The sequence below is a fragment of the Protopterus annectens genome, chromosome 9.part0 (genome assembly GCF_019279795.1).
Source record: "Protopterus annectens isolate FY-2018-M chromosome 9.part0, PAN1.0, whole genome shotgun sequence".
Classification (NCBI taxonomy): Eukaryota; Metazoa; Chordata; order Ceratodontiformes; family Protopteridae; genus Protopterus; species Protopterus annectens.
Genome location: NC_056743.1, coordinates 1,890,983,412 through 1,891,004,524, shown reverse-complemented (window position 1 = coordinate 1,891,004,524; position 21,113 = coordinate 1,890,983,412). Strand labels below are relative to the sequence as shown.

The window sequence follows — 21,113 nt, the reverse complement described above, 5'->3', positions numbered from 1 at the left end:
TGAGAGCAAAGCAACATCTGTAATGGCAGCAAGTCCTATTTATGTTATAATATTTTTTTTTTGGTGAGGAAACCACCGCAGTTGGGTTTGATGTTGGACTGATATATATCAAAGGGTGCATTGTATTCTAGTACAAATCTGATGAGAAGTGATTAAAGAGGAGCTCAATCACTGAAGTGAGATGCAAGACCTTCCTAATAGCAGTAAATACAAGGTAGGCAAAGGAGAGGTTTTATTCATGAAAGTGCCAAAGTTTCTAATAACAATGAGTGTTTGTTTCTAGTAACAATAACTATTTTATGGGTGTGTCATTTTCATGGTAGCTGTTTGAGAGTTTCTGTTTCCCAAACTGTATGATGCTACAGGATTTTGCTCAATTTAGGTCATCTTCGAGGACCTGAGTGTCTTTAGGGGAGCTGCGGATAGCTCTAATTGCAATTGTTTGTGAACTTGGTCAGCCAGATGCCTTTAGAATCACAGCTGACATCCTAGAAGCAAATGCTAAATAAAAGTGGTCCCAAAACACATCCCTGGGGTACATAACTGGTACCATGCCTCATGGAAGACAGTATGCTATTAATTCTAACAGAGTGTTATCTAGCAGTGACAGCTGGCAGTCCAACAAGTATCATCCTTCAGATGAGACAGCAAACCAGAGTCCCGTCTGCTTGATTGGTCGTAGCCCAAGTGGATGTAAAAGATCCCATGACAGCTATCAAAAAGAGAAAAAGATGTTCCCCAGTGCCCTGGCCACATCCCCCTTATAGTATAAATACCACGTCAGGTCTCCCCTGAAAAGAGGCTACTAGCCTACTAGGACTAATCCAGTCAAGAAAGGATAAATAAATAAATAAGTATTGGCATTTATATAGCGTTTGATCACTTAGTCAAGGATGCCAACTTGGTGTATAGTGTTAAAGGCCTTAGCTAAGTTTGTGTAGGCTGTCTGCCCAGAGTTACCCTTGTATAGTGCTTCTGTGACTGTTTCACAGAAATCGGTTAAGTTTAATTGGCATGCTATATATTTTATAAATTCAGATTGGTAGGGGTTAAGCATTGTTGGTTCACTATGTCACTTTTCATAAGGACCATCATGATGTATTCCACCTCCTTGCAAATGATGTTGGCAAGACTGATGGATTTATAGTTGTCAGGGCCTGTAAAGGGCCGCCCTTTATAGACATGAACTACTACACTTTTCACTAGGTTTCCGGTGTGTGCTTGGAGGAGAAACTATTGTTCAGTTATTAAGTAGAAGGAATAATAAAGGGGTGCTTCAAACTGACATTATCTGGATCCACAGAGCTGGAGAGCACTTTTAGTATTAGTTCAGAGGTAATTACCTACCTAGTAATGTAAGGAGTAAATACTCTGTCATGAGCAGTTTGGAGGTGACACAGGTGAGAAGCAGGAGCAGCTGAAATTACCTGCAAGGATGTAAGCTGTATCATCAGAGTCTGAGTGGGTGATGCCATTAAAGATAGCACTAGGCATTATTTCTGGTGCACTTTACATAAGTAAAGCATGTTTTGTGGTTATGGTTTGAGGATACAGCATTTTAACTCCAGATTATCTCTGTATTATTTACTGCCGCTGCTCTTAAGTTTATTTACCCTTTTAAGATACATTATAACATGCTGGTTTTTATTCTATGGGATATATATATATATATATATATATATATATATATATATATATATATATATATATATATATATATTTATTTATTTATATATACATTTATATTTTTGTTTTATTATTGAGTTTGTTCATAGCTGAGTTTCACCAGATGGGTCAGGTTTGTTTGTAAGTCAGCATTCTATTTGTGGCAAATAGAAACATGAGCCTCTATAGAAGGCCTGAGATGGAAGTAAAATCTTAAGTGGTGGTATTTTACTATGTGGTCACTGAGAGGCAGGAGACTGTTAAGCTGATTCAAGGCAACATTGACACTTGAAAATTGGCCTTGGAGAAGTCTGTAATGATGGCTGATTTGGTTATTGGCCTATACTAGGACCATATAGTGAATAAAATTGAGTAGTGATCTGATGTGACCAGTAAGTGTATGATGATGGGCAAGGAACAGTTGACATGTTGGTGAAAGCATGCTAGTCCCTCTAGTGTGGGGAGGTATTATTTGATCAAGGGAGTTTGCAATGATAAATTCAATGAAAAAGAGAACTTGAGATATGTATCTGTAGGGTTAATGGGGAGGAATTCTACTTTTATTAAGATATGTTTAGTGATTTGTGACTATCACAGATGAAGTTCTGTAACAGGCCACACTGTGGTATGAGGTCATGGAGGCCATCAACCACACTGTGGTATGAGGTCATGGAGGCCATCAACAGGGAACAACAGCGACTCAATTTTCTGAAGATAATATTAAGGAGTTTGAGGTTGTCGTCCTGATCCCTTAAGTTAGAGGTGATGGTATCTGGGTTAAAGACAGATATGCCAGCACCAGCACTACTACTATCTGCACTTGTAGATCTAAACAAGAGGTCAGCAGTAAGAAGGAAGCACTGGCAATGTCTGTAACCCGACATTTGCCAAGGTATTCAGCACATCAGCAATCATAAAACCAGTAACTGTATCACTGTTAATGCAGATATAGCAATGGCAGCAGATCTTAATTATTTCTTCACTCATTTTGAGGTGGAAACAGCAGACACAGATACACCTAGGCACCAGCAGACAGGCCACAGCAGTCTCATGTCATCTATACCAGCCTCCTGCAACCACACCTTCACAGTACAAGACCATGATGTAAGACATGAGCTTAAAGTGGTTAATCCAAGAAAGGCTGCAGGCCCTGATGGAGTGACGGGAAGGGTGTTGAAAGAATGTGCGGGCCAGCTCCGTGGGCTGCACAAAGGTCATCAACGTCTCTCTGTCCAAGTCTACTATTCCATCTTGCCTGAAGTCAACTACAATCATTCCACTGCCAATGAAACCTGTCATCAGTAGTTTTGATGACTACTGACCAGTGGCACTTACTCCACTCATCATGAAATGTTTGGAACAACTGGTTCTGGACACAACAAGGTCATTCTCCCAGTTATCTCGGATACACATCAGTATGTTTACAGAGAAAATAGGTCTATGGAAGATGCCATCTCCACTGCCTTACACACTGCACTTTTTCATCTTGAGCAGCAGGGGGAGCTATGTGAGGGTGCTCTTTGTAGGCTTTAGTTCAGCTTTTAACACAGTTATCCTGGATAGATTAGTCACTAAACTCATGTGCCTAGGACTTACAGAACTTACCTGCCATTGGATTAAACACTTTTTGACTAACCGTCCTCTGGTTAGACTAGGCCTGTACCTCTCCAACACTCTCAGGCTAAACACTGGGGTCCTTCAAGGCTGTGTGCTGAGCCCTCTTCTTTACACTCTTTACACCCATGACTGTGTACCCCTTCATTCCACTAATACCATCATTAAGTTTGCAAATGACACAACAGTGGTTGGACTTGTTTAAGGTGGAGACGAGACAGCGTATAGAGATGAAGTTCAAAGACTGGCTGCATGGAGTACTAAAGAGCAACCTTGTCCTCAACTCTACCAAACCAAACAAACTCATAACAGATTTACAGAGGCACAACACCGATCACAACCCAATATATGTCAATGGAGACTGTGTGGTAAGGGTTCAAGTTTCTAGGTGTACATGTGGCAGAAGATCTCTCTTGGTTCATAAACACCATGGAGGCAGTCAACAGGGAACAACAGAGACTCCATTTCCTGAGGATACTCATGAAAAACCACCTGCAGAAAAAACTACTGGTGTCTTTTTACCGCTGTTTTATTGAAAGTGTGCTGACATAATGCATCGGCACATGGTATGCCAACAGCTCAGTGGCAGACAGGAAGTCCTTCAAAGGATCATTAACTCTGCCCAGAAAATCATTGGCTGTTTGTTGTCTGGCCTCTTTGGAGGAACTCTTCAGCTCTGTCACAGCAGGGCAACCAACTTCTTGAAAGACCCTTGTCACACTGGACATCACCTGTTTGAACTGCTGCCTTCTCGCAGATGGCTCAGGTTCATTCCATCTCGGACAAACAGACTTATGAAAAGTTTCTATCCAGGGCCATGCATGACCTAAATAATGCTAAATACTCACAGTGAGTACAGATAATAGCCATTTGCACCATAAGGTATATGTTTACATTCCTGTGCACCTTATTTTATTCCTTCCTTTCTTGCTAAAAACGAAGCTAAACTGCTAATTTAACTGTATTTAGTGTTATTTATTACCTGCACTTAAGTTAAAGCTTGTTTGTTTAATTTAACTGTTGAGGCTGCCCACTCAAGTGTGCTAGCCTGTGCATTTAATATACTGTTGTTTTTCTGCATTTTCCTGTTGCCTTCTTGAAAAAAAAATCCTTGTTTCCCACCTTTCCCTGACTAGAATAGTCCCCTATACAGGCTTTGCTGTATTCTGGGCTGTGGTGTAGTTCCTGTGTTGCCCATTACCTTACTTGGATAGAAGGAAGTTTCTTTGCTCACCAGTGGGAGTGGGGAGCCTTGAGCAGCCTATCTGTCCATGAAGGAGTGACCTCAGCACAAGAATCTTGTAGTAATTGGTCGTTTTGGGCCATTTCTAGCTCTTTGAAGTTCCCTGCTTAAAAATCCGCTTTAGCGTGCGTTTGCCTGCTTTTGCGCGATTTAGCACGAAGTTGCCCATAGCGCAGCATCGGGCAGCGCCGGTTAATCTAGTTTAAACTATTTCTGGCTCTGAAAAAGTCTACTCTTCAGTGTTTCCCTTAGAACTGCTCTACTTTCAATCTAAATAGTCTATTCTCTATCTAAAAAGCCCAGCACTTGCTCCTAAAGCATTTTTACACAAGTAAAGCACTCCTAAAGAAAAAAGAAAGCACTACATCACCTACAATCCCCTTGAATACCCATTTCCCTATAGGTCCTTTGTGACTCAGTTACACAGCAATCCCTTACACTATTCTAGCATGTCGAATGGTCAATTACTGGCGTCCTCTCCAGTTCAGCTGGTGAATCTGGGAATCTTGAGGCAATGTTACAACTGCCTCATATACACAGACAACGCTCTCCTCCTCTCAACAAATACAAATATATGTGAGAGATGTGACTATATAGCCAAACTGGAGGCTGAGCTCTCTCGACTCAGTACTGGCAAAACCAGTCAGGAGGAGAAGGTAACCACACTCACCACAAACCCAGTCTCACATAGACCTATCACAACTGCAAACCAAACACATAAACACACAAAAACATATTCGGAGGCTCTAATTAAAAATCTACCAAAGCAACAGAGGCCTCCAAAGCAGACATCCAAGCAACCACTACCTCAAAACACAGCACATGCAACTCATAATTCACAAAGTCAGTGTGCCAAACAGTCACAGCCCTTAAGGCCAAACAACATGCCTGATACACTTGTAATAAGTGACTCCATAGTCAGACACACTGACGTCCCGCTCACCAGACTGAACAAGGAAAAGGTTACAGTAAGCTGCCTGTCGGGCGCTAGAATCCGCCACATAACACAAGCACTCAGGTCACTCCAAAGCAAGTACAAATATGACTCAGTCATTGTCCATGCCGGTGTGAATGACCTGAGACGTACCTCTCTGGACTACATGAAAAGAGACATAGAGGAGCTCTCTGATTATGTAGCCCAGGCCGGTATGACCCTGACCCTGAGCAGCATCTTACCCTCACCAAGAATGATGCCACAGTACAAAGACAAAATGATCAGCTTTAACAATTGGCTCAATTACTGGTGTCATTCTAAGGGGATCCAATGTCTGTCTGTTTGGGATGACATGCTTGACAAGCCATGCTGCTTCGCAAGGGACGGCTTGCACCTGTCACCCCTGGGCTTCCAGATATTGGCCAAGGCTCTTGCCACCCCCATAGTGCCTTTTTTAGGCAAGGCTCAAAAGACAAACCCACCTCCCTAGAAAACACAAGTGGAAAAAAACTAAGGGTAATGCTGCTCAACGCCAGAAGTCTAAACCTCAAGATGCACGCTCTCGAAGCCCTCCTCAGTATGGAGAACATGTGCAGTGACTGAAACCTGGTTCAAGGCTACTGAGAGCACCGCAGCACTACCAGGTTATACCTCATATCATGCTTTTCGGCCTCAAAACTTGGACCGAACCACAAAAGGAGGGTGAGTATCCATATTCATCAAAGATACCCACACCTCCAGGTTAGTGGCAACGCACAAAGCATCGGAGACCATCCAGGTGCAACTAACCATAGGCAAAACTGCCCTACAGTTTGTAGCATTCTACAGACCACCCTCTCAAACTCAGGAACCCCACTCAGCCTTCCTGAAGACACTAGAGAATATGAATGTCTCTCCAAATACCATCATATTGGGAGACTTCAACTACCCAAACATAGACTGGGAGCATTACTCAAGCCCCAACACCCTAGCCCAAAGGTTCCTAGAATTCATAAACTCAAATGTGATGGAACAACTAGTCACCACTCCCACAAGAGGAGATAATATACTAGACCTGATCATCAGAAACATGGGGACACAATGCTCCACACTGAAAGTATACCCCCTCATTGGTGAGATCAGACCATAAATTAATCTCACTGGAAATCCACATCCCGCCCTCACCCCCAACACAAAAGACCACAGTGAAGAATTTCTCAAAAGCTGACTTCATACTTCTTAAGACTGAAGTGGTATCCTTCAAGGCCCCTGGGCCAGTGAAAACCACAGCCCACACCGCTGAATCCTTTATAAACGCTTTCTACGGACACCTTCAAGAATGCATGGATCATGCAATCCCAAGTAAAACAAAGACCCATTCCCCCAAAGGCAGGCGTCCTGTCTGGTGGACCTCAGCCATAAACAAGCTTTACAACAGGAGGAGGAAGCTACTACATGACAGAGCAAAATCCCAAAAAGGGAAGGCATCTCTGATCAGTATTAGCAAAAAACTACGATCACTCATAAAATCATCCAAGGCCAACTTCAAGAGAAAAATCGCAAAAGACACTAAAGACAATCACAAGGCCTTCTTTTGTTATGTTAGAAACCTGGGTGGAAACTCCCATATATGCTCAGAGTTAGTCCGAAATGACAAAAAAATACACTGAACCCACAGACATTGCCAACATACTGGCAGACAGGTTCAGTGCAAATTTCTCTCCCCCCTCCCCCCCCAGAAGGAGAAATATCTATCCCAGCAGAGTGTAGCCTCCCTGACATCTCAGATGCCCAGGTGAGAGCCGCCTTCTCCAAAGCTAAAAACACAGCATCAATGGGACCAGACGGTGTCCCGGGTTGCGTGCTACATGAACTCCAAGAGGAACTAAACCCGCACATAAGGCTGCTGTTTAATCTTAACCTTACTACAGGATACGTACCCAAAGAATGGCGTACAGCAACAGTGGTCCCACTCCACAAAGGAGGTGCTTCTGCGGACCCTGGAAATTACCGCCCCTTAAGCTTGATGAGCCTGGTCTGCAAAGCTATGGAGAGGATCATTATGGAACTCATAAACAAAGACATTGGGGACCTACAGACACTGGATCCTACCCAATTCGGCTTTGTCAAGGGCAGATCCTGCCTTTTGAACCTGGTCGACTTTTTTGAAACAGTCACTAAGGCCATTGATGAGGGTAAGGCAGTTCACACAGCCTACCTTGATCTTGCAAAAGCCTTCGACACAATACTCCACTCGGGCATCATAGACAAGCTCACCAGCTTAAATGTAAACCCATATGTCATAAGATGGGTTGCAAACTGGCTCAAGGACAGAACCCACAAGGTCAGAATTGCTGGAGCCATGTCAGACTCTAAGCTAGTCACAAGCGGTATCCCACAGGGCTTGGTCCTGGGACCCCTCTTCTTCGGCATTTATTTTTCCGAGGTGCAAGCAAACATAGGAGGATTGTGGCTAACAAAGTTCACAGATGATTGCAAACTGGGCGCCATAACTGATACTCCAGCGGACACAAGCATCCTTCAGAAAGGCCTCATAGAAATGGATAACTGGTGCCAGAGCCATGGCCTTAAACTGAATGCCAAAAAATGTATAGTCATACCCTTTGGGAAAAACAAAGTATCCACAAATTACCACATAGGTGGTAATCCATTAAGTACGGAAGAAGTAATCAGGGACCTAGGGACCCAAGTTGACAGTAACCTCTCATTTGACACTCATGTTGCCAAGGTGGTTAGGAAGAACTTCTATATTACCCACCTTATCATGAAAGGATTCACATCTAGATCAAGAGAGGTCATTGTACCCCTGTACTCTTCCCTTATCAGGCCCATAATTGAGTACAGTGCCCCAATTGGGATGTACCTTACCCGACACCTGCAGCAGTTGGAAAGACCCCAAAAGTACCTCACCAAGAGGATCAAGTGTCTCAAACATATGTCATATGCTGCCCGGCTGAAGAAACTCCAGCTCTATTCAGTCACATACCGCCTACTCAGAGGTGATCTATGTCTGATGTACAAGGCCATGTCCAATCTGGAATTAATGGACATGCTCCACCTCAGAAAATCCAAATCCACCAGAGCCATGAGAGCGAGAGATTTGAACCTCAACACAGAAATAAATAGGGCATGCTGGAGGGACAGATTCATAACCCAGAGGCTCTCTACACTCTGGAACAGAATCCCAGTCCATGTTAGGCAGAGCCCCTCACTGACTCTCTTCAAGAGAAATCTTGACGAGTGGATGGGCGATCATAGGTTTACCCCGGGGGTCATACCTGTGTCACTACTAGACCTAGGCACAGTAAACTAAACCCTAAATGGGCATAGTATTCTCATTCCAAGGGGTGGTGAAAGCCATACACACTCGAGCTAGGCTTATAAATGCCCTAGGGCAGATAGCCTGGTATGAACCTATGAACCTATGTGCAATATAGTCAAAGTAAACCTTATTGTCATTCAGATCAACAAATACAATGTATTACTGGATGAAATGTCGGTGCAGCAGGTTTGTGTGCAATTAAAACAGTTTTTACAACAGGGTGAAGAAAGCATATAACAGAAGAAATTCTAGACAGTACATATATAAATACACACATAAATAACTTACCAACCACCATTTTAAGATAGAATAGCAGCATAGCATAATTCATAGTTCCTGAACTTCTGCAAGTAATAATTTTGTTCAGATTGCATGACATAGATAAACAGAATAATTTAATTCTATGACTGTACAGACAATTATGTTGTACTTAAGGTGTTGTCACAAACTGGAGTGTTGACATTATTAAAGTTAGTTGTTCAATAGTCTAATTGCTTGTAGGAAGAAACTATTCCTGAATCTTGATGGTCTACACCTGATGTCTCTGTATTATTTTCCTGACGACAGGAGGTGGACAAGTCCATATGCAGGATGATACTTGTCCTTTCTCAGTTTCACGACCCTGCCATAGCATCTGCAAGAGAAAAGGTCCTGTAAGGACTGGGGTTTGATCCTGTGATTTTTCTGGCCTGCTTTACAACCTTCTCTAATGTCTTGTGATCTGTGTATGAGCAGTTTCCATACCAGACTGTAATGTTGCTTTACAACCTACTCTAATGACTTGTGATCTGTGTATGAGAGTTTCCATACCAGAACCTTCTTTAATGACTTGTGATCTGTGTATGAGAGTTTCAATACCAGAACCTTCTCTAATGACTTGTGATCCGTGTATGAGCAGTTTCCATACCAGAACCTTCGCTAATGACGTGCGATCTGTGTATGAGAGTTTCCATACCAGAACCTTCTCTAATCTAATGACTTGTGATCTGTGTATGAGAGTTTCCATACCAGAACCTTCTCTAATGACTTGTGATCTGTGTATGAGAGTTTCCATACCAGAACCTTCTCTAATGACTTGTGATCCGTGTATGAGCAGTTTCCATACCAGAACCTTCTCTAATGATTTGTGATCTGTGTATGAGCAGTTTCCATACCAGAACCTTCGCTAATGACTTGTGATCTGTGTATGAGAGTTTTCATACCAGAACCTTCTCTAATGTCTTGTGATCTGTGTATGAGAGTTTCCATACCAGAACCTTCTCTAATGACTTGTGATCTGTGTATGAGAGTTTCCATACCATAACCTTCTCTAATGACTTGTGATCCATGTATGAGCAGTTTCCATACCAGAACCTTCTCTAATGACTTGTGATCTGTGTATGAGAGTTTCCATACCAGAACCTTCGCTAATGACTTGTGATCTGTGTATGAGAGTTTTCATACCAGAACCTTCTCTAATGTCTTGTGATCTGTGTATGAGAGTTTCCATACCAGAGCCTTCGCTAATGACTTGTGATCTGTGTATGAGAGTTTCCATACCAGAACCTGCTCTAATGACTTGTGATCTGTGTATGAGCAGTTTCCATACCAGAACCTTCTCTAATGTCTTGTGATGTGTCTATGAGCAGTTTCCATACCAGAACCTTATCTAATGACTTGTGATCTGTGTATGAGCAGTTTCCATACCAGAACCTTCTCTGATGACTTGTGATCTGTGTATGAGCAGTTTCCATACCAGAACTTTCTCTAATGACTTATTTATTTATTTATTTATTTATTTATTTATTTATTTATGTTACATTTGTTAACCGGGATAGTCCGACTGGATATATGTCCATTTTCAGCGGAGGCCCGGGGAGAAAAGGTCCACGAGTAGTAAATACAAAACATAAAGAAAGGCAAAAAATGTACAAAAGTTTGGGTTGCCTGAAAAAGTAAAAAATACATTTTACAACAATATGTCATTTACAACAAGAAGTCAGCAGAAGACACTAATAATATAGTTATAGGAACCATATGCTACTATCATAAAAGATTAATAGTTAGAGGGGGGACATTAATAACTAAATTATAGAGTAGTGTGAGGATTAGCCAGGCTTGGTACAGTAGCAGGACCATTTAGAGCCCAGGTATAGTTTGAGCTCGGTTTTGAAGTGATACAGGGAAGAAATAAAGGTTATCTCAGGGGGTAAAAGGTTCCAGGTTTTACCTAGGGAGTTGGACAAACCTTCTCTAATGACTTGTGATCTGTGTATGAGCAGTTTCCATACCGGGATTTTCTCTAATGACTTGTGACCTGTGTATGAGCAGTTTCCATACCAGAACCTTCTCTAATGTCTTGTGATGTGTGTATGAACAGTTTTGATACTAGAACCTTCTCTAACGTCTTGTGATGTGTGTATGAGCAGTTTCCATACCAGAACCTTCTCTAATGTATTGTGATGTGTGTATGAGCAGTTTCCATGCCAGAACCTTCTCTAATGACTTGTGATCCATGTATGAGCAGTTTCCATACCAGACTGTAATGTTGTTAGTCATTCTGCATTCAATTATGACCCTGTAGAAGGTTGTGAGGATGTGGGAGGGGAGATGTGCTCTGCATAGTCTCTGGAGGAAGTGAAGACATTTGTGGGCTCTTTTTACAAGCCTGGAGGTGTTTGTTGCCCAGCTTAGGTCATCTAACCCTAGAAATTTGGTGCTTTTTACCCTTTCCACTGCTGTACTACTGATGATGATGGGTGTATGGGACCTTCGCTTTCTCCTGAAATCAACAATGATTTATTTTGTTTTGTCAACATTTAGTGCTAGGTTGTTTTCAGTGCACCATCTGGTGAGTTGGTTCACTTCCTGTCTGTATGCCTCATCCTCATCTTTTCTGATGAGGGTGATCACAGTGGCATCATCGGCAAACTTGATGATGTCATTTGTCTGATGTTTTGCAGAGCAGTCATGGGTCATTATTGTGAAGAGAAGTGGACTTAGTATGTAACCTTGTGGGATCCCAGTGTTCAAGGTGATGCATTGTGAGTGGTTCTTGCCAGCTTGAACGGTTTGGGGCCTGTGTCATAAAGTCAAGGATTCAGTTGCAGAATGTATTTTCTGTGCCTAGTTGATTTAGTTTAGACAACAGCTGCTGCAGTATTACAGTGTTGAAGGCTGAGCTGAAGTCTATGAACAGCATACATACGAAGCAATTTTTGTCTTCAAGATGGTTCAAGGTGTGATGTAGTGCCAACGTTATAGAGTCCACAGTAGAGTGACTGGTCTGTAAGCAAATTGTAAAGGATCAAAATATGCAGGCAGACAAGAAGATATATACTTTTTGACCATCCTTTCAAAGCATTTCATCACCACCATTGTGAGTGTGAAGGGTCGGTAGTCAATTAATGCGACTGAGGATGACTTCTTTGGCACTGGAATGATGATGGCAGACTTGAAGGATCTTGGCACTGCTAACTCTACTAGCTTGTCTGAGAGATGTGCTGAAGATGTCAGTGAAAACAGTTGCCAGATGATCTGCACAATCCATGAGTAGATGACCTGGAATCATGTCAGGAGCTGCTACCTTTCCTGGGTGGACTTTTCTTAGGCTCTTTTGGACTGCCTCCAGGCTGAGACATAGTGGTGTGGCATCCTCGTCTATAGGAAGTTTCTTTGGTGAGGTGTTGTTTGTCTCCTCAGATTTACTAAAGAAGGTGTTAGGTTTGTCTAGAAAGCCCGTATTCTCTACACAATGTGTTGATGGAGGTTTGTAATCAGTAATGCACTGGATGCCCTTCCACAGCTGCCTAGGGTCCTCTTGATCTGCAACGTATTTTTTTGTATTTTTAGCACATTTTGCTGCTCTTACTCCCTTGTTCAGACTGTCCCTGGGAACGTTCAGGGCATCTTTATCTCCAGACTTGAAAACAGCATTACGTGCTTTCACTAGCTCATAGACTTCGCTAGTGAGCCATGGTTTTTAGCTTGCCCTTATATTTACATCCTTCAAGGTGGCCATGTCCTCGACACAGTTGGTGATATTAACTCACTACTGTTTCAGTATATTCATCCAGGTTCACATGTTGTTCTGTAGTGGCAACCTCTTTGAACATGTTCCAGTCAGTGCATTTGAAGCAGTCTTGCTGGGTTGAGGCTGCTGTTTCAGGCCAGATCTTTACCTGTTGCCTGGAAGATTTCCTGTTAGCAGCATGGGGATGTAGGCCATGAGAATACCCAAGTGCAATAACTTAGCTGTTTACCATATTACATTGCATTTTATTCTATTGTTTGGTATTGTGTTGTATTGTCTTGTATGCTCTTATTTATTCATGTTCATTATATGTGAATGTACCTTAGGAGGATTGCTAAACACTTCACTATACTTGTGCAATCACAATAAAGGAGTCTGATATTATCTCATCTTATCTTTAATTAAATACAAATACCCATGTTTTCCAGAGACAGGAATGCCTTGAGGGAAGGCATTCTCATATCTAGCTTCCTAGCACTGAGTACTGGTGCACTGATATTCCAGAGACAAAAATGCCTTGAGGTAAGGCATTCTCATATCTCAGTTCTTAGCACTGAGTACTGCTACAAAGATATTCCAGAGACAGGAAGGCCTTGTAGGAAGGTATTCTCATATCTCTGTTCCTAGCACTGACTAGTACTACACTGATATTCCAAAGACAGGAAAACCTCAAGGGAAGGCATTCTCATAACTAGGTTCCTAGCACTGAGTACTGCGGCAGTGATATTTGTAGAACTAGAAACATTGCTGCTGAATGATTAGTAAGCCAATATCGGCATTTTCACCAAAACCCCAATCTCACAGGGCTTTCTCTGTGTGTGACCTGCTATTTTTCTTTTATGAAATACTTAAAGAAAAAATAAGATTCATGTAGCCCCTCCTAAGCGCTTAACCTTTCCGTCGGATTATTTTACAACTGATAGCTCTACTGTTAAAGCCACTAAATGGCTACAATAACTTTACTATCTATGAGCGTACCTGTCCTTTACTGAACACCAAACATGAAATATAGGTTAATGCAGCCTACCCTTACCAGTGGATACACTTATTAACCTAACTCCACTGTTAAAAGCTAGGAAATGGCTTTATGAAATACACCATTCCTGAACGTGACGGTTTCTTTATTGAGAATAAATAGTAGGTAAAAGGATGATTGTAGCGTCATCCAAATGCTTACCCTTAAACGAGGACTATTAGCTTAACTAAGTCCACAGGTAAAAGCCAGCAATCGGCTTTAAATGTACACCACTGATAAAGGATTATTGTAGCATCATCCAAACGCTTACCCTTACAAGAGGATTATTAGGTTAACTAAGTCCACAGGTATAAGCCAGCAATCGGCTTTAAAAGCACACCATTGCTAATCAGAACAATCTTTATTGAACAATTAATAAGGAACAAGGCTACTGTAGTGCCACCTAAGCGCTTACCCTTATCAGGTGAATATCTTACATCTTACTCCCTCACTTAAAAGCCAGAAAATGGCTTTAAAAGACACAACATCCACATAGAGATCAATACAGGGCCAGGGCTTAATGCACCCTTCCCCCCTTCAGTGGTGCTCACAAAGGGGGCATATAACTATTGTTTTATAGTGTCTTAAATTGTTGCTGGCAAAGTTTTTTATCTGTATTTAAAAACACTGAAGTGATTGGTTTTTACTGTTGCTGTTAAGATGTAAGGAATTGTTTTCAACTGCTGTCTTCATTTATACTGATATAAAAGAAAAAGGGCTTACAACTATTGCATTATTGAACCTTGCATTGCTGCTACCAATGGTTTAAATATGTAGCATTGTTAACCAGAACTAGGTTTTTGAAATGCATACTGGATACTGAAGTATTGTCTTCAGGGATTGATTAGTGTTATTCTGAGTAACTATACCTTGCTTTATATTAGTGTTATTCTGAGTAACTATACCTTGCTTTATATTAGTGTTATTCTGAGTAACTATACCTTGCTTTATATTAGTGTTATTCTGAGTAACTATACCTTGCTTTATATTAGTGTTATTCTGAGTAACTATACCTTGCTTTATATTAGTGTTATTCTGAGTAACTATACCTTGCTTTATATTAGTGTTATTCTGAGTAACTATACCTTGCTTTATATTAGTGTTATTCTGAGTAACTATACCTTGCTTTATGTTAGTGTTATTCTGAGTAACTATACCTTGCTTTATATTAGTGTTATTCTGAGTAACTATACCTTGCTTTATGTTAGTGTTATTCTGAGTAACTATACCTTGCTTTATATTAGTGTTATTCTGAGTAACTATACCTTGCTTTATATTAGTGTTATTCTGAGTAATTATACCTTGCTTTATGTTAGTGTTATTCTGAGTAACTATACCTTGCTTTATATTAGTGTTATTCTGAGTAACTATACCTTGCTTTATATTAGTGTTATTCTGAGTAACTATACCTTGCTTTATGTTAGTGTTATTCTGAGTAACTATACCTTGCTTTATATTAGTGTTATTCTGAGTAACTATACCTTGCTTTATGTTAGTGTTATTCTGAGTAACTATACCTTGCTTTATATTAGTGTTATTCTGAGTAACTATACCTTGCTTTATGTTAGTGTTATTCTGAGTAATTATACCTTGCTTTATATTAGTGTTATTCTGAGTAACTATACCTTGCTTTATATTAGTGTTATTCTGAGTAACTATACCTTGCTTTATATTAGTGTTATTCTGAGCAATTATACCTTGCTTTATGTTATCGTTGTTCCTCACTTTCTATCTTGTCTCTCTTGCCTCCTAAAGTTACTCTTTTCATCCTGTGCTTCCAGTGCTAGTCAGCAGGAAGCTAAAGAACCCTCTCCAAATATCGGTGGGTCACCACATTGCAGAACAATCCTGCATTCCCTCTTTCAAGGAAACCAGTAAAGTATGTCTGCTGAATAACTCTTACAAGAAAGACTTTCTATCTATGAACCACTAACATAAGAAATAAAACCAGTCCTGAGCTAGGACAGCCAGCAGCCTCTACTCCCCTTTCTTTAATTTCACTACCTCACTCCTCCTACCTGCACAGATGCCCCCTTTGTCTTTTCACACACTGCCCTTGTGGTCTACCAACTTACTCCCTCTCAAACCAGCCTGCAATACCTGAACTGACCACTAGATGGCACCCCTATGCCAGCCATATTTTCCTCCTATCTTTCTCACAGGATTAACTACTTTTTTTCTCAGTAGTCCTCATAGTGTTATTTTTCACCTCTCTTTTGTTTCCTCTTTCATTTCTACTGTCCACAGACACCTTTCTAGTCCTCTCTTTTGTTACCCCTCCATAGCTACTGACCACAGACACCTTTCTAGCACCTGTTCTACTCCAACTTACCACTGGAATTAGCCTAATAAATGATTGTCTTTTGCTAACTGCTTCAGTATCTGTTGTAACTCGCTCCGTTCGCCCTACGGGCTCACTCCACTCCACTCCCCACCCTACCCCCAATTCCCACACACCCCACGGGTCCTACCCTTATACTGACTAACCACACCTCTTCCTCTACCCATTACTCTGTAAACACACCTCTTCCTCTTCCCACTACCCTCTAACCACACACCTATTACTTTTATCTTTACTCCCATTACACACCTCTTGCTCCTACCATTATTTCTTCAAATGAACAAAAAGCTGGTGTGGAACAACGCTAACAAACTCCAAAAGTAATCCTCACGAAGTGTTCATCCAAGTACAAAACAGCAAAATAAATCCACCGGGAAGTATAAAACCAAGATATATTTATTATACAAAAAATGTTGAGCGCTTTCACTAGGCTAAGCTAGCTTCATCAGAACAATTAAAAAAATGAAGAGTCTCCATTTTAAATTAAAATAGGCGCCAAAACTTGGCTATTCTTAAAGTGGTATGGTATAAAAAACTTTTGAATAAGTACATAATATATATAGGTGTCCATAGTGCATTCATAACAATCCTAGACATATTTATACATAAGGCTGCCATATAATGTTGGCTAATGTTAAAATTAACTAATATCTGTTGTTAGTTATTTAACAATAACAGGGGTTTAATGGTATAATAATCATTAATACCTGGTGTACTTGTGGCATCTGTCAGTACTTGCCAATATAACTCCCTATAGGCTAGGTAATTTTTTATATTACCTCCTCTAGGGTCACTTTTGATAACCTCTACAATAGCAAATTTAAATTGGTGGTCACTACCATTTTGTGTTATATGTCTGGCTAATGCATTTTTCATGTCTTTCTTTTTAATGCAGTACAGATGGGAATATATTCTTTGTCTTAATAATCTCTCGGTCTTCCCTATATAAAAAGAGTGACAGACCGTACATAATGCAACATATACTAACATATTTGACTTGCAACTACCCCGAGGTGGATATATTTTGGTTTTATTCTTATTTCCCAAAATTATTGGACTATTTTCATTTATATTTGAACACTGATTACAAGTCCCACATTTAAATGTGTGTGCATAAGCTCCACACTTCCTGTTATTTCCTTGTTCAAGATATTTCTTGATGTTCTTACCCATTTTGTGCACAAACCTAGGTGCAGTGCCTAGTGTTTCAGCTATAACCTTATCATTAATTAAAAAACGCCAATTTTTAATAATGATGTCTTTAATAATGTGACTAAATGGGCCAAATTCAATTACACAGGCTCTATTGAAATTTCTAGAAATTATTTTGTTATTACCAGTAATGGGTGTTATGTTGCTGGTATATTCTAAGTCGTTCAAGATGGTATTGGTACCTAATAATGGTAAATATTTTATTCCCCATTTGGCTAATAACATAGGTGGAAACATCATTCATTAATTCTATATCATATCCCCTGTCCAAAAATAAGGATGTGATATATTTAATTTCTTTGACCATATCTGAATACTTAGAGCACATTCTGATAGCTCTAATGCACTGGCCTTTGTAAATATTACTTTTTACTTTTCTAGGATGAAAACTGTTGAAGTCCACATAAGAATTGGTAAAGGTGTCCTTCCTATATACAGTGGACTTTAAACTTCCTTCTTCAACCGATAGCAATGTGTCTAAATAAGGTACACCTCTTTCATTTACTACAGAAGTGAATTTTAAATATTCACTGCTGGAATTAATATGGCTAATAAAGTCTAAATAGGAGTTATGTTCGCCATTCCATAAGATGTAAATATCGTCAAGGTATCTTGAATAATAAATGATGGAATTAATGTAAATGCTATCAAAAATATGGTGTTCTTCCCAGTCAAGCATAACCAGGTTTGCATAAATGGGAGCACAAGCCGCTCCCATTGCAACTCCCCTGGTTTGCTTGAAAATTTCTCCTTAATGGAAAATGTAATTATTGTCAAGTACAATGCTCATTAAATCTGTTATGAGCATTATTTTGTCCCATGTCATTTTTGTGTGTTTTCTCAAACTGTTAGTGAAGGCAGCAATGCCTTCCTCTGTGGGTATAGAACTTAACAAATCAATGACATCAATAGTAGTAAAAAGAATACCATTGTGATATTTATTGACAGGATAGTTTTTTAAAAATTCCCAGGAGTCTTTAACTAAATGCTTGACTTCATCATATATAGGTTTTAGTATAGTATCAATAACCACTCCTATGGGAAAAGTCTTTGATTTACTCCCTGATATAATCGGGCGGAAAGGAGGATGAAGTTGGTCTTTGTGTACCTTGGGTACTCCTATGATAGTAGCTAAAATAGGATATTCAACTGACATAAATCTGTACAAATCTTCTGTTATCCTATGTTCCAGGAAATATTCCTCAAGGTACATATCTATCCACCTATAAGCTATATTAACCTCATTAATCCCTCATCCATCCCTCACTCCAACTCTCTTAACCCTCCTCCCACTTTCACTCTACAACCAGTGTCTACCACCAGTATCAAACAACTTCTCTCCAAACTCAAACCATGCTCAAATGCCCCTGACAACATCCCATCACTCTTTCTCAAGCTCGCAGCAGACGGCATTGCCATACCTATCAGCATTCTCATAAATAGATCCATCCAAGAATCATATGTTCCCAAGCTTTGGCGGGCAGCCCACATTTTGCCCCTCCATAAAGGAGGTAAAAATAATACCATCTCTAACTTCCGACCAATAGCTATTCTTTCCCCAATTTCAAAAATACTTGAAAAATGTATCCACCAGCAACTCATGCCCCACCTCCTCAATAACCATCTCCTCACTCCCACTCAACATGGGTTTCGACCTGGTCACAGTACCATAACTGCTCTTCATTCCTTCCTAGAAATTGTCAACCAAGCTCGTGACTCTGGAAATATTGTCTCTACTGTTCTTCTTGACCTATCTAAGGCCTTCGACACAATATCTCACTCTCTCCTTCTCAACCAACTCTCTAACCTCAATCTCTCCCATAACTCTCTTTCTTGGTTCAGAAGCTATCTCTCTGATAGATCCCAAGCTGTGAAATGGAATACTGGTACCTCAAAATTCCTACCTACCCCCACTGGTGTCCCTCAGGGCTCTATACTCGGGCCTCTGCTCTTCAACATTTTTATCAATGATCTCCACACTTCAATTCCTCATTCTAAAATAGTACAATATGCAGATGACTCCACTGTGATCTGCTCTGCCCCTAACCTTCCCGAACTCCAAGTGAAAACCCAATTGGCCTTCACAACCACAGAAAATTGGATGCTTCAAAATCATCTTTCCCTTAATGCCAACAAATCCCACATCATTCTCTTCTCTCCCTCAAAAGCAATGACTCTGGACAAGTCTTCCTTCATAATCTCCAGCCTCTCACAGTCCTCAATAGAAGTTGTTAGTTGTGCTAAACTACTCGGAGTCACCATTGATGAACACCTGAAATTTAATAATCATATTCAACTAAACATAAAAAAAACACATCAGAAACTCGGTATGCTCTATAGAAATGCAAACTTTCTTACTCCATCTTCAAGACAAACTCTCGCCACTACCTACCTTCTCCCTTCTCTACTGTATGGTGCCCCTATTCTATCAAATCTCACCACCTCTATCTCCTCTAAACTTGAAAGTTGCTACTATAAAATTGCCAAATTCGCTACTAACTCCCCCCATTCTACACACCATTGCATCTGCCTCCGTAGTCTCCAATGGCTAGAACTCCATAATCATCTTGATTTCCTCCAACTTACTATTGCACACAAACTAATTTTTAACCCCACTGCTTGCCCTGCATTATCCAATAGCTTAACCATATATAATCCTCCAAGGCCCCTAAGATCTAGCCACCAAAATATTATTTCAGTGTACAAGCCCAAACGACCCTCTGGCCAACTCCTACTTTCTTACACTACAGCAAAAAAATGGAACTCACTTCCTTCCCTCCTAAGAGTCACTACAAGCTATGAACAGTTCAAATCTCTTCTCCATTCTCACCTTTCCCAAAATTGGAAATGTAATTGTCTACTTCCTACCTAGATCTTAGTTCCTCCTAGTTCCTCCCTCCTAAGAGTCACTACAAGCTATGAACCCCCCGGGTTCCCCTTCTTCAACCTTGGTCAGTCCTTAGCTCCCCTCCCTCTTCCTCTTATCTCCTCCCCCCTCCCTGACTAAACCCTTTACTTCCCTTAAGTGGTCTCATCCCTCTACCCTCTTGTCTGCCTAGTCTCATTTGAATCTTTTTGCCTTTTTCCTTAAGATGTTCTTCTGGACTCATTCATAACATGAACATTACTCTACCTCTTCTTCTGCTATCTGCCTCCTGTCCTCTCTTCTCCTTCAAACTATTTTCTTCTCCTTTGCTTTCCTGCTCTTGCATTCAAACTCATTCTATTTTTTTCCTTTTATTTCCTACTTCACGTAACATTTCAGTAGCATAAAAACAAATTTCTCATACTGCCTACTGTACTTCATTGTTTAAAAACTGTTAAAATACTTTGCTATTAGAACTCTGAGTGTTTTTGTATATAATGTATTAATTTTCAGTCTCTTTGCTGTGTTTTTGTGTGCAATGTATTATCTTCAATGTATGCTTGTGTTTTTGTGTTCAATGTATTATTACAATGTATTCTCACGGAGCTTTTCTCCCCGGGCCTCCACTGAAAACAGGCTTCCGAGCCCAGTGGACTTCCCCGGTTATCAAACTGGAAATAAATAAATAAATAAATAAATTAAGGGAGATAACAGAATAATTACCTGACTTGTGCAAGATGTCATGAATGATGGCACTATAAGAAAGAGTATCATAAATGATTATGCCACCACCCTTGTCAGGTTTCATTATGCGTATATTAGTATCACATTGTAACTCATTTAAAGTCCTTTGTTCATCTGTTGTTAAATTCTGTCTAATCTTGCATTT

The 21,113-nt window shown here is 40.4% G+C and overlaps 1 protein-coding gene across 1 annotated transcript in view; it reads left to right on the top strand.

The window, feature by feature from the left end:
* The window catches only part of LOC122812307 (complement C3-like), a 2,177,376-nt gene that overhangs the window by 1,378,710 nt on the left and 777,553 nt on the right, over window positions 1-21,113 (top strand). The gene's annotated exons all lie outside the window — the stretch shown is intronic.